Source organism: Pinus tabuliformis, chromosome 7 (genome assembly GCF_031772625.1).
Source record: "Pinus tabuliformis cultivar Carrire ecotype Pingquan chromosome 7, CPIR1, whole genome shotgun sequence".
NCBI classification, from domain to species: Eukaryota; Viridiplantae; Streptophyta; class Pinopsida; order Pinales; family Pinaceae; genus Pinus; species Pinus tabuliformis.
Genome location: NC_142293.1, coordinates 1,865,901,126 through 1,865,917,596, shown reverse-complemented (window position 1 = coordinate 1,865,917,596; position 16,471 = coordinate 1,865,901,126). Strand labels below are relative to the sequence as shown.

At 38.3% G+C, this 16,471-nt stretch overlaps 2 pseudogenes across 1 annotated transcript; both read left to right on the top strand.

Annotated features, from left to right (window-relative positions):
* Positions 1-4,594: 4,594 nt before the first annotated feature.
* LOC149255901 (eukaryotic translation initiation factor pseudogene) lies at positions 4,595-5,172 on the top strand (annotated as a pseudogene).
* A 1,366-nt stretch (positions 5,173-6,538) lies between these two features.
* LOC149255900 (18.1 kDa class I heat shock protein-like) lies at positions 6,539-14,887 on the top strand (annotated as a pseudogene). Its single transcript, XR_016265511.1, has 3 exons — positions 6,539-6,746; positions 6,833-7,049; positions 14,709-14,887. The product of XR_016265511.1 is annotated as an 18.1 kDa class I heat shock protein-like (transcript).
* Positions 14,888-16,471: the final 1,584 nt, after the last annotated feature.

Below are 16,471 nucleotides of genomic sequence, written 5' to 3'. Positions count from 1 at the left end.
TAGAGAAATCTAAGTACCTCAACCGTATGGATGAGGCCCACGGATCCATATGCATGTGCATCTCTTCAGAGTTGTAGTTTCATCTATCTGCCTGCAATACTCCCAATGAGATTTGGACAAAGGTTGAAGATCTCTACGGGAAACAAGATGAGATGAAAGGACATCTGCTCGAAGTGGAGCTGCTATCATTGGATCCATGGAACTATGACAGAATTCAAGACTTCTTCACCAAATATAATGATCTATTGCTGCAACTCAAGGGTTGTGGAATTGACAAATCCAAGGAGGAGAGTCGCCAAGTTCTCTCTATTATGTCAAAGCTCGGACTGGAATACTCCGTCTTTGTGTCTACATTTCATTCAGTAAGGCTCGCAACAGGTAAATCCTACACTATGCCTTCTCTCAAAGAATTTATGGAGTCCCTTATTTTTGAGCAAGATAAACTTATTGGCATGGGGAAAATCAAACCTCCAAAAGCACATACACTTGCTGTGCATGATGGCAGCCACAATAAAAATCACAGATCTGATTCAAATCAGAAAAATCAGTAGCAAAAAGACAAAGGAAAAGCACATTCCCATCCAAAGAAGGAAGGGTACACCAAGCCCTTCAATGACTCCTCCGGCTTGAGAAATGAGAAAGGGAAGAAAGGAAACAGATGCACCTACTGTCAAAGAGGATTCCATCCAGAATCCTCCTGCATGAAGAAACAAATTGACCAAATCGCAGAAATCCTTCAGAAGCACAACCTTGGGGACCACATCCCTCAGGGCGCCAAGAAGAAAACTGAGGATCCGCCACACGGGAAAGGTAACAATTTTCATGCTTTAGTTGCAATTAATTCTTCTCCTAGTGCATGGATTATAGATTCTGGTGCATCACATCATATGGTTGCTGCAAAGGAAGTCTATTCCTCTTTGGATGCATGCAAAGGACCTCCCATCCTCATGGGAGATGACTCACCTATTGAGGTCACCGGAAAAGGTAGAGTGGAACTTTTACACGGAAGCTTTGAAGATGTGCTTCATGTTCCAAAATTTTCGGTAAACCTGCTTTCAGTTTATCAGATCACTCATTCCGGCACCGGAAAGAGAGTGGAATTGACTCCAGATGTAGTGAACATATATGATCTACATAGCAGCGCCAAAATTGCAACTGGTGAGGTAAACAATGGAGCCAGACTGTATACATTTTCTGAATTTATTGAATCTGAATCCTCCTTATTGCTTACACATGCTGATGATAGTAGTAGGCTTTGGCACGAGAGGTTTGGTCACTTAAATTACAGGTATATGCAGCGGCTAAGCAAGAATGAGATGGTGGAAGGCTTGCCAAATATCAGTTTCTCCAAAGGAGTTTGTGAAGGGTGTGTTCTTGGCAAACATCCCAGAGAAAAGTTTGACACCAGCAAGACTCACAGAGCATCCTCTCCTCTAGGTTTGATCCATAGTGATCTCATGTGGCCTTTTCCTCATCCTTCCATCAACAAAGCAAGGTATGTGCTTACATTTATTGATGATTTCTCACGGTATACTTGGGTGTATCTTCTCAGGAACAAATCTGAAGTTTTTGAGCACTTTGAAGATTTCAAAGCACTAGTTGAGACACAGTCAAAGAGAAAGATCAAAGCCCTCCGTACAGACAATGGGGGGGAATATGTTAACACAGCACTTTGGAACCTTTGCCTTCAGTCCGGCATACAGTTGCAGTACACAGTTCCATACACTCCACAACAGAACGGAGTTGCTGAGAGAAAGAACCGATCTCTCAAAGAGATGGCTTCCTGCATGTTGCATGCCAAGTCACTGCCTCATAAGCTCTGGGCCAAAGCACTTAATTGTGCTAACTACATCCAGAACAGATCTCCTCATAGGTCTGTCAAGGATCAGACCCACTTTGAGGCTTGGAGCGGCACTACACCAGAGGTCACTCACCTCCGTGTTTTCGGCTCTCGAGCATGGGCCCGGATCCCCTCTAAAAAGAGGAAAGCTCTTGATCCACAGAGCATTGAGTGCATCTTTGTTGGATACCCTGATGGTGTGAAGGGATATCGACTCCTGATTCCCTCTACGAACAAGCTCATCATTGAGCGAAGTGTCAAATTTGAGGAAAGTCTCTTGCATGCACCTCAAGCGCCGCATGCAGACACTTTTTATCTACCTCATGTCCGAGATGATGACTCAGTGCACTCAGATGCAGATACAGATCATGCAGATGCCGAGGAAGAGCATGCAGATGCAAAGACAGAGTCTTCAGATACAAATCTAGTGCATGCAAATGATGATCCACATCCAAGCCCAGATCGGGCTTCCAGCAGTGAATCATATTCCCCTGTCATAAATCAGAGAACAAGGAGCTTACGTGAGATATATGCACAAGACCAACCAGCTGCGGGGATAATTCTGATCTGCAGAGGACTAGCTCAGAGTTTATTGAGCCTCCTCTTGTCCTCACTGCCATTGAACCATCTCCCTCCTGGCATTGTCATTTGGTTCAGTCTTCTGATCCACAGTATTATGCTGAGGTTGCTGGGCATCCATCTTGGGAGTCCGCCATGGAGGAGGAGTATAACTCCCTCCTCGAGAACCAGACTTGGGATCTGGTCCCCCTTACTTCAGGAAGGAAACTTGTCCGATGCAAATGGGTCTACAGGACCAAGAGTGTTGCAGATGGGCAAATCACCAGACGGAAAGCAAGGCTAATAGCCAAAGGCTTCCAACAAGTGCATGGCATTGATTATGATGAGACCTTTGCTCGAGTAGCAAAGATGGATTCCATACGCCTTACACTTGCCATTGTGGCTGCCCAGCGGTGGGAATTACATCAGATGGATGTGAAGAATGCCTTTCTTCACGGAGACCTATCTGAAGAGATCTACATGGAGTAGCTACATGGTTTCATTCAGGATTCATCTTTGGTCTGCAGACTGAAGAAATCTCTCTACGGCCTTAAGCAGACCCCGAGAGCTTGGTACGCGAAGATGGATTCTTTTCTCTTATCACAAAACTTTGAAAGATGTAAGTCTGATCCGAATGTTTACATGCTTAGGACACATGATTCTCTTCTTATCTTAGTTTTGTATGTAGATGATCTCCTAATCACTGGCAGCTCGGTTTCAGCCATTGCTACAGTCAAGAGGGCCTTGCATGATAGGTTCTTGATGATGGACATGGGTCCATTACACTTCTTTCTTGGTCTTCAGATCAGCCAGAATGCCACAGGCATCAAACTCTCTCAGGCTAAGTATGCACGGGATCTCCTCGAGAGATTTCGCATGACTGACTGCAAGCCAGCACCGACTCCTTTTCTGTCTGGGGTCCGCCTTGAGGATGGAGGTGACACTCCATTAGTTGACAGCACTCTCTACCGACAGCTAGTGGGGAGCTTATTGTACCTCACCCACTCCAGACCAGATCTCTCATATGTAGTAGGGGCAGTTTCCAGATACATGCAGGAGCCGCATGAGCTACACTGGAATGCTGCCAAGCGCATCCTCCGATATGTGCAGGGCACCATCACCTTCGGGATTCACTATGCAACAGGCACTGCATTGAATCTCCTTGGCTTCACAGATTCTGATTGGGTGGGAGACAGCATTGATCGCAAGTCCACCTCCGGATATTCACTCAGTCTAGGATCTGGCCCTATCTGTTGGTCGAGCAAGAAGCAGGCTACTATTGCTCTCTCTTCAGCTGAGGCTGAGTACAGAGGAGTAGTCAACATCACCATTCAGGCTCTGTGGCTATAGCACTTCCTCACTGAGTTGGGTGTCCAGTTCCACCAGCCCATTGTCATCTGGTGTGACAACCAGAGCACTCTCAAATTTTGCAGGGATCCAGTACAGCGGCAGCGGACAAAGCACATAGAGATCCATATGCACTACATCAAAGACTTAGTACATGATCGGGTCATTGATTTGCAGTTCTATCCTTCAGCAGAACAGACTGTAGACATCTTCACCAAGACATTCACTGAGCAGAAGTTTTGCTCTTTGCGCGATCGTCTTGGAGTGAAGGACACGATTAATTAGCAATTGTATTTTTCTTCCTCTTTTCTTTTGATTACATTGTATTTTGAAGGGGGGTTTTGCCCACAAGATTTTCCCTCTTTCCTCAATTTTAGTACAAGTTGCACTGTATTTTGGGTGACCTTTGGCCTTAGTTGCCAGGGCCCATTTTCTATTTTTCCCCATAGTGGTGTTCAAGGGGGGTGTTGGAACTACTACACACCTACATGCAGACTCTTAGTTAGATCATGGGAGTGCATGCAAGATTCATTTTGCATGTTGGAACTACTACACACCTACATGCGGACTCTTAGTTAGAGCATGGGATTGCATGCAAGATTCTTTTTGCATGATTTACTCCTTGATTTGCTCCTTCTTTAACTCCGCAACTGACTAGTTATCTCCGGAACTTGTTCTAGGTGTTGAGTCTTCTCATTGATCACCACTATAGTGCATTACCTTGGGATCTTCACCCAGTGATGCTATATCATGAGCATTGTAACATATTTTCGAATGTATCATTCTTTTCTTCTTTCGATTTTCTTTTAGACACATTTCCAAGAAAAGAATCGAGTTTTAAAAACTGCCATGGGGATTCTGAACAAATTAACTCCCCAAAAGTTTGATGTTCTCAACGATCAACTGATAAACTCAGGGATTAACTCAGCAGAAATTCTGGTGGGAGTAACATCTCTTATTTTTGACAGCGTAGTGACAGAACCAATATTTTGCCCGATATATGCTGACTTGTGCTGGGAACTAAGTTGCTCACTCCCTCCATTTCTATTGAAGTGCCAGATGGAAAACCAATAGCGTTCAGGCAGATTCTTCTTAACACTTGCCAAGCAACATTTGAAGGTGCAGATAATCTGCAAGCTGAAAGCAAAGAAATGACTACCCCAGATCAAGAAGCCGAACGCCGTGACAAGGTGAGCATGGTAAAACTTCGCAGTCTGGGAAATATCAGGATTATTGGGGAGCTTTTCAAGCAGAGAATGATACCTGAAAAAATCATTCATCATTGTATTCAGCAGTTGTTGGGCCAGGATGGGAAGGTTCTTCCAACTGAAGAAAAAGTGAAGGCTCTTTGCCTGCACTTCAATACTGTTGGAAAACGGCTTCATGGAAACCTTGATTCCTACTGCAATGGAGCAGTTAAGCAATGACCAACACTTTCCACCTCAAATCAGATTTACGGTGGAACAACAAACATGCGTAATGATCCTCGTGTTCTGTGTAATATAAAGAGTTTTGGTATTAGACGGCCTGGAGCCTCGATGCCTACATTGCCCATCTTTCACAAGATGCCTTGAATGCCTCCCCTCGAAGATGTCTGCAATAAATAATGGTGGTTTGAACTTTGAAAGGTCTACATCGTAATATAAGGCTGCTGCCCCAGGACAATGGAGGTTTATTTTATGATAAACCACGTGCATGGCCGACTGGTCATACTACTGATTATTCTCACAGCTATGACCATATGGACTGCGACCAACTTTTAATTGGTTTGGCTTTTTGGATGAAGATAGATTTAGCCTGAAACAAATTGTAAATGTGTCTGCAAAAACTGTATGATATGTAATAATCCAGGGATCGTATCTTACAAAGGTTGACATTCGAATACAGAGAGAAAATCTAATAGTTACACTTGTTGTCATTAAAAGTATAATATGATAGTTTTCTCTCTTGGTGTTAAAATTATAACATATTACTTCTCGCTGTTTTTACTGGATGGATTGGGCAACATATCATTAGAATCGTTCAATTTTTACTTGCATATTTGCATCCTATCAGTGAAGTATATTTGCATCCTATCAATGAAGTCCTGTTTTGATAGGGAAACCCTCCTTTTATTGATCTAACGCAACGTAGGTTTATATTGTGTAAATTTTTGGTTTATGTTTTGGGTTTATATTTATATTTACATCTATAGGCGGCAACTTACTCATTTTTTTAATTATTTTTGATCGGATGGGTTGAATTGGAAGATGCCCGTGAATTGGAAGATGACAGTGTATTCTTGTAGTCGTCACTAAATCAATGAATGAAATTCGCAACAGTAATTTTCTTACATGTCTAGATCACATGTTTAAAACATACTTAAATTAATTTTTTACAAAGCATGGTTAAAAATTCACTATGCCTCTAATTGTTGATAACCCCATGTGTAGTATTAAGAAAAAGTGAAATAAAAAAATTAGTGTCGAACACCCGTCCTTGAAAATGGTCTCTTTGCATTCTGAAACGTATGAGTGGTTAAAGCATAAGGACACGTTTTCATCCATTCTAATAACAGTTGAAGCATTTATGCGCGACAATCATCCATACACGTTTCATCCATTACAATGACGGTTGAAGCATTGAAGCATTTGAATTTGCAACGTCGGCAGACGGAGGTCTGGAATCCGCTCCTTTGGTATCCCTTCTTTGATCGGAACAAAGAAGAAAATGTTCAGGTGTTGCACGATCTAATATTTGCAGTATAAATTTTCCAATTCTTGATTTCGTTAAGAGTTGATATTCGTTGCAAGCATGTCTCTCGTTCCTCTCTTCTTTGGCAGGAGATCCAGTTTTTTCGATCCCTTCTCTCTCAATTTATGGGATCCTTTTGAAGGAGGGGCTTCTGCGTTTTCTAGGGATATTGGGCATCCTGCAAGGGATGAGGCGACAACCATAGCCAACACTCAGATTGACTGGAAGGAAACTTCCGACGCTCACATCTTCAAAGCCGATCTTCCCGGTATTAATTTAATCACGTCTTTTAAAGAGTTCATGTTTCTTTTGTTTCTGAGGGCGGGATTTGCATTTACTTTTCTTTCTTGACAGGTTTGAAGAAAGAGGAGGTAAGGATTGAGGTGGAAGACGGCCGAGTTCTGCATATAAGTGGCGAGCGCAAGAAAGAAGAAGAACTGAAGAACTCACGGGAAATTTCTTCGGCGTTTCCGTCTGCCGGAAAATGCCAAGGTGGAGGAGGTGAAGGCGACAATAGAAAATGGAGTACTCACTGTTACGGTCCCCAAACAGCCTCACCCTAAACCTCAGGGTGCCTATAAATGTGCCTTCATTTTCATAAAGTTAAAAAAATATTATAAATTGACATTTTTATCCTGAATGTCGGACACAGCTTCTTGTTCTTGTGGATGTCCGAGTCTTAAAATTCCTTCATTTAAAAATTGATTCAACGTGAGAATACGCTGATTGATTCAAATAACAACGGGCTGAATATAATATAAAATATTGATTTAAAGTAATAATGATTTAAATTTTATTTTATTTTTATTAAAACATTAAAAATAATAAATGATAATAAAGTATGAAATAAATTAAATGGATCACTAAACCAGGGGTTTGATTTAATTAAAATCATGTTTTGGTTTGAATTGAGTTTTTTTTTTTCTTTGTATGAAAATATATTATATACTTTCACTGTGTACTGATTTGATTTATTTAATTAAAATCAAAATATTTTGATTCGAATGAGGTTTTTTTAATATATATATTTTTTAATAAAAATAGAATAAATCAATTATGTATTTTAGTTACAATTTAGTTTTGAAAATTATATAAAAAAATTGCTTGAAATATCACTTAAATTTAAAGACATTCCTATTGAATGTTTAAGAGATCTCATGCAATTTAAAGACATTCTTGAAGACATTCCTATTGAATGTTTAAGAGATCTCATGCAATCTTGAGGAATTTAGTAAAAACTTTTGGAAACTTAATGACATTCATACTTATTATATAAAATTTACTTTTGGAAACTTAATGACATTTGTACTTATTATATAAAATTTTATGAATCTTATTGAATGTTTAAGAAATTTAAAATTTTGTGAATCTTATTGAATGTTTGAGGATTTTGGTAAAAAAATTTGGAGACTTAATGACATTGATACTTATTATATAAAATTTATAAAATTTTATGAAAAGTTTTGAGGCATTAGTACCAACATTGAATGGATGTACCCAACATCGAATGGATGTAGTAAAAATTGAATTCCAATGGGTTTGTTTTTTAGTTGATTATGTTGGTTAATCTTCCAACTAGTAGTAGTTAGTGATGGTGTGAGGTTGTTGTTATTTTATTCATTTGTCTTCTTATTCTATCTTTTGCTATTCCATTTTTTTGTTTTTATTTCAAAAGCAATTGTGATTGGTAACTTTATTGTTGTTGCTATGATGTTTTGATTAAGCACAATTCAATTATGCTTGGTCCTAATCTTGTATGGTCAAGTAGAAAGAAAACAAATCTTGTATGGTCAAATACAAAGAAAACAAACCAAGGATGGTTCAAATCTATCTACATGACAATTAAATGAAGGACCTGGAAACTTGGTCTTTAACGCTTAGTACATGTATGACCAGAACATCTCAGACCATCGCAATCACAATCACAATCAGTCGCAATCGCAATCAGCCCTTTATGCACGCTTAATAATATTGGATTTATATATAAATCCTTTGTATCTGCGCTTTTGAAAATATAACATAAAATGTGTTTTTCCCACTTTTAATACTGTTAGCATGACTGTCAAGGCATACCCCTCATCGCAATCGGCAATCGGCATTTCCCCATATATATATATATATATATATATATATATATATATATATATATATATATATATATATATATATATATATATAGAGAGAGAGAGAGAGAGAGAGAGAGAGAGAGAGAGAGAGAGAGACAGAGAGAGAGAGAGAGAGAGAGAGAGAGACATTATATCGTCGATATGACGGACCCGCCACAGTCATGAAATGTAATACATAGGCTTTCAGGTCCGGCTTACCCATATCGCAATCGATAATCATTTCTACTATAATCTCTTTATAATTGAAATATATAAAATGCGCAATCATAAAAAGACTTTTCGACACGGCGGACCTAACAAGACTTGCAACCATAATGAATATACCTTTCAGGTCTGGCCCGCGATCACAAATCACAATCGTTGATCATTGAATGCACCAACATATGCATTCAACATTTTACAGAGCTACCGAGCTGTTAAAACATAATGTAAATATGTTTCGGGTCTGGCTTACCCAAATCGCAATCGGCAATCATTGAATGCACCAACATATGTATTCAGTGCCTTATGGACCCGTCGATCTTTTAAACATAACATACATATGTTTCAGGTCTGCCACAATTAATCGCAATCGGCAATCTTTATATGTGTACATACATATAACTGCGGACCTGTCGAGAGTTTACAACAAAATCTAAATGCATTTCAGGTCCGCACTACTCATCATAATCGGGAATCGGTGATTCCTGTGGTAATAACCTGCCCACTACACTTTTCGATTTCAATTTATTTGCATTAGTCATATATATATAAGGGGACCACTCCATATAACTTCTTATATTATGAGTTGATTTAATCCTTGCCTATATCGGGGCCGATTCTTTTATACCTCTTTATTTTTCCATTTCAAAGTATAATAAACAAAATACTTCATTTCCCTTGGACTCTGCAGATGTAAAGAAAATAAGAGAGCTTCATTAACGATGAACCCCTGCAATGATTTTTAGACCTCCATTAGTGATATAACTAATAAATAAACTTTAAACACAATGTAAGCTACAACAATTCCTTTGGGTTTCTCATATTAATCCCTTGGGTTTATTATTCCCTTAGGTTTATAATATTGATCATGGTAAACCATTGTCAATCATAGCCAACCATGCTTGAATGTCACATTGTGACAAGGATTGTCTCACCATGAAAATAAATAATAATCCCTTGGGTTTATTGTTCCTTTGGGTTTATTGTATCAATCCCTTGGGTTTATTATTCCCTTGGGTTTATATTATTAGTCCCTTTTGTTTAATAGTATTCCCTTTGGTTCATAATCCCTTGGGGTTTTAGTATTAATCCCTTGGGTTTATAATATCAATCGCTTGGGTTTATTATTCCTGAGTCAAACATGGTTTATTATGATGTCAACCATGGTCCAACATGGAATTGTGATAAGGATTGTCTCAATATGAACATCAATGATGGTCGATCATGTTTATTTCAATGTTTATAATATTTGTGTGAGGCTTTATATACGTTGGGTTTATAATATTAGTCCCTTTGGTTTAATATTATTCCCTTGGGTTCATAATCCCTTGGGGTTTTAGTATTAATCCCTTGGGTTTACTATTCCCTTAGGTTTATAATATCAATCATGGTCAACCATTGTCAATCATAGCCAACCATGGTCAACCATGTTTGAATGTTGCATTGTGACAAGGATTGTCTCACGATCAAAATAAACCATGTTTATTTTTGTGTTTGTAGTATTTATATTTGGGTTTATCAATATTGGGTTTATAATATTAGTCCCTTGGGCTTAATATTATTCCCTTGGGTTCATAGTCCCTAAGGGTTTTAGTATTAATCCCTTGGGGTTTTAGTATTAATCACTTGGGATTTTAGTATTAATGTAAATAAGTCGGGTTTACTATTACCTTAGGTTTATAATATGAAAATCAATTATGGTTGATCATGTTTATTTTAATGTTTATAATATTTTTCTTGGGGTTTATATACATTCGGTTTATAATATTAGTCCCTTGGATTTAATATTATTCCCTTGGGTTCATAATCCCTTGGGCTTTTAGTATTAATCCTTTCATTTTATTATTCCTTTGTGTTTCTCATATTAATCCCTTGGGTTTATTATTCCCTTAGGTTTATAATATCCATCATGGTAAACCATTGTCAATCATAGTCAACCATGGTCAACCATGCTTGAACGTCACATTGTGACAAGGATTGTCTCACCATGAAAATAAATAATAATCCCTTGGGTTTATTATTCCCTTGGGTTTATTATATCAATCCCTTGGTTATATATTATTAGTCCCTTTTGTTTAATAGTATTCCCTTTGGTTCATAATCCCTTGGGGTTTAGTATTAATCCCTTGGGTTTAATATTCCTGAGTCAAACACGGTTTATTATGATGTCGACCATGGTCTAACATGAAATTGTGATAAGGATTGTCTCAATATGAAAATCAATGATGGTACATCATGTCTATTTTTGTGTTTGTAGTATTTATATTTGGGTTTATAATATTAATCCCTTGGGCTTAATATTATTCCCTTGGGTTCATAATCCCTTGGGGTTTTAGTATTAATCCCTTGGGCTTAATATTATTCCCTTGGGTTCATAGTCCCTAGGGGTTTTAGTATTAATCCCTTGGGGTTTTAGTATTAATCCCTTGGGATTTTAGTATTAATGTAAATAAGTTGGGTTTACTATTCCCTTAGGTTTATAATATGAAAATCAATGATGGTCGATCATGTTTATTTTAATGTTTATAATATTTGTCTTGGGGTTTATATACGTTGGGTTTATAATATTAGTCCCTTGGATTTAATATTATTCCCTTGGGTTCATAATCCATTGGGTTTATTATTCCCTTACGTTTATAATATCCATCATGGTAAACCATTGTCAATCATAGCCAACCATGGTCAACCATGCTTGAATGTCACATTGTGACAAGGATTGTCTCACCATGAAAATAAATAATAATCCCTTGGGTTTATTATTCCTTTGGGTTTATTATATCAATCCCTTGGGTTTTTTATTCCCTTGGTTTTATATTATTAGTCCCTTTTGTTTAATAGTATTCCCTTTGGTTCATAATCCCTTGGGGTTTAGTATTAATACCTTGGGTTTATTATTCCTGAGTCAAACATGGTTTATTATGATGTCGACCATGGTCTGACATGGAATTGTGATAAGGATTGTCTCAATATGAAAATCAATGATGGTACATCATGTTTATTTCAATTTTTATAATATTTTTCTTAGGGTTTGGAGTATTTATATTTGGATTTACCAATGTTGAGTTTATAATATTAGTCCCATGCTTGAATGTCACATTTTGACAAAGATTGTCTCACCATGAAAATAAAACATGTTTATTTAGTGTTTGTAATATTTATATTTGGGTTTACGAATATTTGGTTTATAATATTAGTCCCTTGGGCTTAATATTGTTCCTTTGGGTTCATATTACCTTGGGGTTTTAGTATTACTCCATTTGTTTTATTATTCATTTGTGTTTATAATATCAAAATTTGGGTTTTTTTATTCCATTAGGTTTATAATATAAATCATAGCCAAACATGGTGAACCATGTTTGAATGTCGCATTGTGACAAGGATTTTCTCACCATCAAAATAAACTATGTCTATTTTAGTGTTTGTAGTATTGATATTTGCCTTTACTCGATGTGAAATTTATAATATTAATCCCATGGGTTTAATATTATTCCCTTGGCTTCATAATCCCTTGGGTATTAGTATTTATCCCTTGGGTTTATTATTCATTTAGGTTTATAATATCAATCCCTTGGGTTTATTATTCCCTTTGGTTGATAATATAAATCATGGTAAACCATTGTCAATCATAGCCAAACATCGTCAACCATGGTTGAATGTCACATTGTGACAAGAATTGTCTCACTATAAAAATAAACCATGTTTATTTTAGTATTTGTAGTATTTAAATTTGGGTTTACCAATGTTGGTTTTATTATATTAGTCCCTTGGTTGAATGTCGCATTTTGACAAAGATTGACTCACCATGAAAATAAACCATGTTTAATGTAGTGTTTGTAGTGTTTATATTTGGGTTTAACAATGTTGTGTTTATAATATTAGTCCCATGGGTTTAATATTATTCCCTTGGGTTCATAATCCCTTGGGGTTTTCATATTAATCCATTGTAAACCATTGTCAATCATAGCCAAACATGGTCAACCATGGTTGAATGTCGCATTGTGACAAGAATTGTCTCACCATCAAAATAAACCATGTTTATTTTAGTGTTTGTAGTATTTATATTTGGGTTTACCAATGTTGGGTTTATAATATTAGTCCCATGCTTGAATGTCACATTTTGACAAAGATTGTCTCACCATGAAAATAAAACATGTTTATTTTAGTGTTTGTAATATTTATATTTGGGTTTACGAATATTGGGTTTATAATATTAGTCCCTTGGGCTTAATATTGTTCCCTTGGGTTCATATTCCCTTGGGGTTTTAGTATTACTCCCTTCGGTTTATTATTCATTTGGGTTTATAATATCAAAATTTGGGTTTTTTTATTCCCTTAGGTTTATAATATAAATCATAGCCAAACATGGTGAACCATGTTTGAATGTCGCATTGTGACAAGGATTGTCTCACCATCAAAATAAACTATGTTTATTTTAGTTTTTGTAGTATTGACATTTTCCTTTACTCAATATGAAGTTTATAATATTAGTCCAACGGGTTTAATATTATTCCATTGGCTTCATAATCCCTTGGGTTTATTATTCATTTGGGTTTATAATATCAATCCCTTGAGTTTATTATTCCCTTTTGTTGATAATATAAATCATGGTAAACCATTGTCAATCATAGCCAAACATCGTCAACCATGGTTGAATGTTGCATTGTGACAATAATTGTCTCACCGTCAAAATAAACCATGTTTATTTCAATATTTGTAGTATTTATATTTGGGTTTACCAATGTTGGTTTTATAATATTAGTCCCTTGGTTGAATGTCGCATTTTGACAAGGATTGACTCACCTTGAAAATAAACCATGTTTATTTTAGTGTTTGGAGTGTTTATATTTGGGTTTAACAATGTTGGGTTTATAATATTAGTCCCATGGGTTTAATATTATTCCCTTGGGTTCATAATCCCTTGGGGCTTTTGTATTCATACCTTAGTTTTATTATTCCTTGGGGTTTATAATATCAATGCCTTGTGTTTATAATTCCCTTAGATTTATAATATCGATCATGGCCAACCATTGAGAATCATAGGCAACCATGGCGAACCATGGTTGAATGTCACATTGTGACAAGGATTCTCTCACCATGAAAATAAACCATGTTTATTTTTGTCTTTCTAATATTTATATTAGGGTTTACCAATGTTGGGTTTATAATATTAGTCCCTTGGGTTTAACATTATTTTCTTCGATTCATAATCCCTTGGGGTTTTAGTATTAATCCTTTGGGTTTATCATTAACTTGGGTGTATAATGTCAATCATGGTCATCTTTATGTTTCTCTTGTGTTTGTAATATTAGTTCCTTGTGCTTCTTCATCCCTTAGGTTTTTAATATTTATTCGTTGGGTTCACTAATTCCTTAGGTTTATAATATTAAAGAGTTGGGTTTATAATATTAGTCCTTTTTGTTTAATATTATTCCCGTTGGTTCATAATCCCTTGGGATTTTAGTATTAAACCCTTAGGTAATAATAAACAAAAGGGACTAATATTATAAACTCAATGTATACAAACCCTAAGATAACTATTAAAAATACTAAAGCCTAATAATAATAATAATAATAATATGAGTTTATATTATTATAATAATATTAATATAATAATCATAAATATATAAATATATAAGAATATAGCTGCTATTATTTGTATAGTTATTAATTATCATAAATAATTGGTCTTTATTGTTATTGTTATAATAATATATTATAATAATGAAAACGGTGGATTGGCTTTCAGAGCGATGAGGAAACCAGGGAGGAAGCGACGAGGTTCGATACCGGGCGGCTTCTCTCTTCCAGACATTAATCCTTCTCGACTGGCATCTGCTTACTCCTAGGGCGTTTTCCTTCTACCTTCTGACAGCTCCTACAGGCTTAAAGGCTCCCATTGACAGGTGCCAACCCCCACAGTGCTTTTCTATCGGCTTCCCTTTCACGTAGAGCCCCCTTCCCCAGTCCCTTCCTTACACAGCCGCGTTTCTCAGTTTCATTTGGTCTTGGGAGTCCTGCCGCTCCACCATTCCCGAGCTCTAACAGTTGCGAGCCAAAACTTAACAGTCTTGCCATGGGTTAAGGGTTAGCTTTTTGCTGCACTGTTTCAATTGTTTCTGTCTCCCCGCAAGCTGTGCCTGTTACTTTGTGACCTAGCGTCCCAGCCCCACCAGCACTGAACCTCGTTATGGAGGAGGGTTACGAGGAGGAACTCGTGGATTATTCATCAGACAACTGCCCTGAATCCGAAATATTCGTGGCCTCCCATCCATTGCCGCAAAGGGGGTTTGCTTTGGAAACGGACAGCGCACCGGCAGCCTAGGTTGACCAAGTCAATTACGGCCTGGCAGATATGGAAACCACTTTGTCTGGCTTGGAGATCTCTCATCCGAAAGCTACGGTCACTGAGGGTTTTTTAAACCCCACTGAAGGCTCTTCTACCCCCTTTCTTTCAATCCCTTCTCCTTCTGACCTCCTTGCTTGGAACAACTAGCCCCAGGCACCTGAAGCTTTACAAGGTGACAAAGGACCTAGCCAAGGGTTTCAGGATGAACCGCTCCTCGGTTCAGTAGAGCTTCACAGAGAACTCCGCGGCCCTGCTCTCCAGCACATCCTTCCAGATTATTCACAGGCCTCCCAGCGATTCAACGATTTCAAGGATAACCCCCAACCCTCCGGGTATTTCGAAGGCATTATCAAAAACGGACCAAACAGCGATGCAACAAGGGATTCGGACCCTGAACACAGCCCGGGCAGAGAATTCATTCCCAAGCCGGACCTCCAAAACCCTAGGGTCCCCAAAGTTAAAACTTCCAAGTGCTCTAAAACCCGGGAACGAGGGAGATCACTGGTTTTCGGCGAAGGCATCGGCATGGACAAGGCAGCCCTTATAGAGAATACGGTCCTGGTCAGTCAAGTCCGTGGCCAGAATTACTCTCCAGGATGACTGAAGAAATGGACCATGGAGGTATGGGGGAACGTTCTTCCTCAGCTCCCCGCAGTGTTGGCGCTTTCCCGTGGATGGTTTGCCCTCATCTTCGACGAGCCCGAGGATGTTAACTAGATACTCACCCGATACTGGCATATAGAAATGACCCCAGTACTCCTTAAACGATGGTCTACTCTTTTCGACCCTGAAAAGGAAAGTTTAGGTGTTGGGCCGATATGGGTCCGCTTGCCCAGTCTCCCACTACAGTTCTGGTCTGAGGAAATTTTCAGGATTATCGGTGATGACCTGGGTACCTACCTCGACCATGATAGGTCCTACATGGATACTGGTATCCTGGCGATGGCTCGTATCTTAGTTCACTTGGACACCAGGGACGGCCTGGTGGAGAGTTATCAGTTCCATTTGGGTTCTACTACGCGCTGGCAGGAGTTGGATTACGAGGGCATCCCCTTCAGGTGCCGAAAATGCCATGAGGTGGGCCACCTATACAAGGAATTCCCCTTAGTTACAGGGCTCAGACCATCCCCTCCTATCAGGGTAGCAGTGGCTTCCACCCAAACAGACTTGGGTATGGCTGAACTCTCGGACATGCAGACCAGACTATCCAACACTACTAGCAGACAACCTCCCACTCCTTCTAGCCGCCCAGGGCCTGACTCCTTCCACTCTGTGGCACTGAGCACCAGGGCTCGCTCCAAAGAAAGCATAGGACTCTCG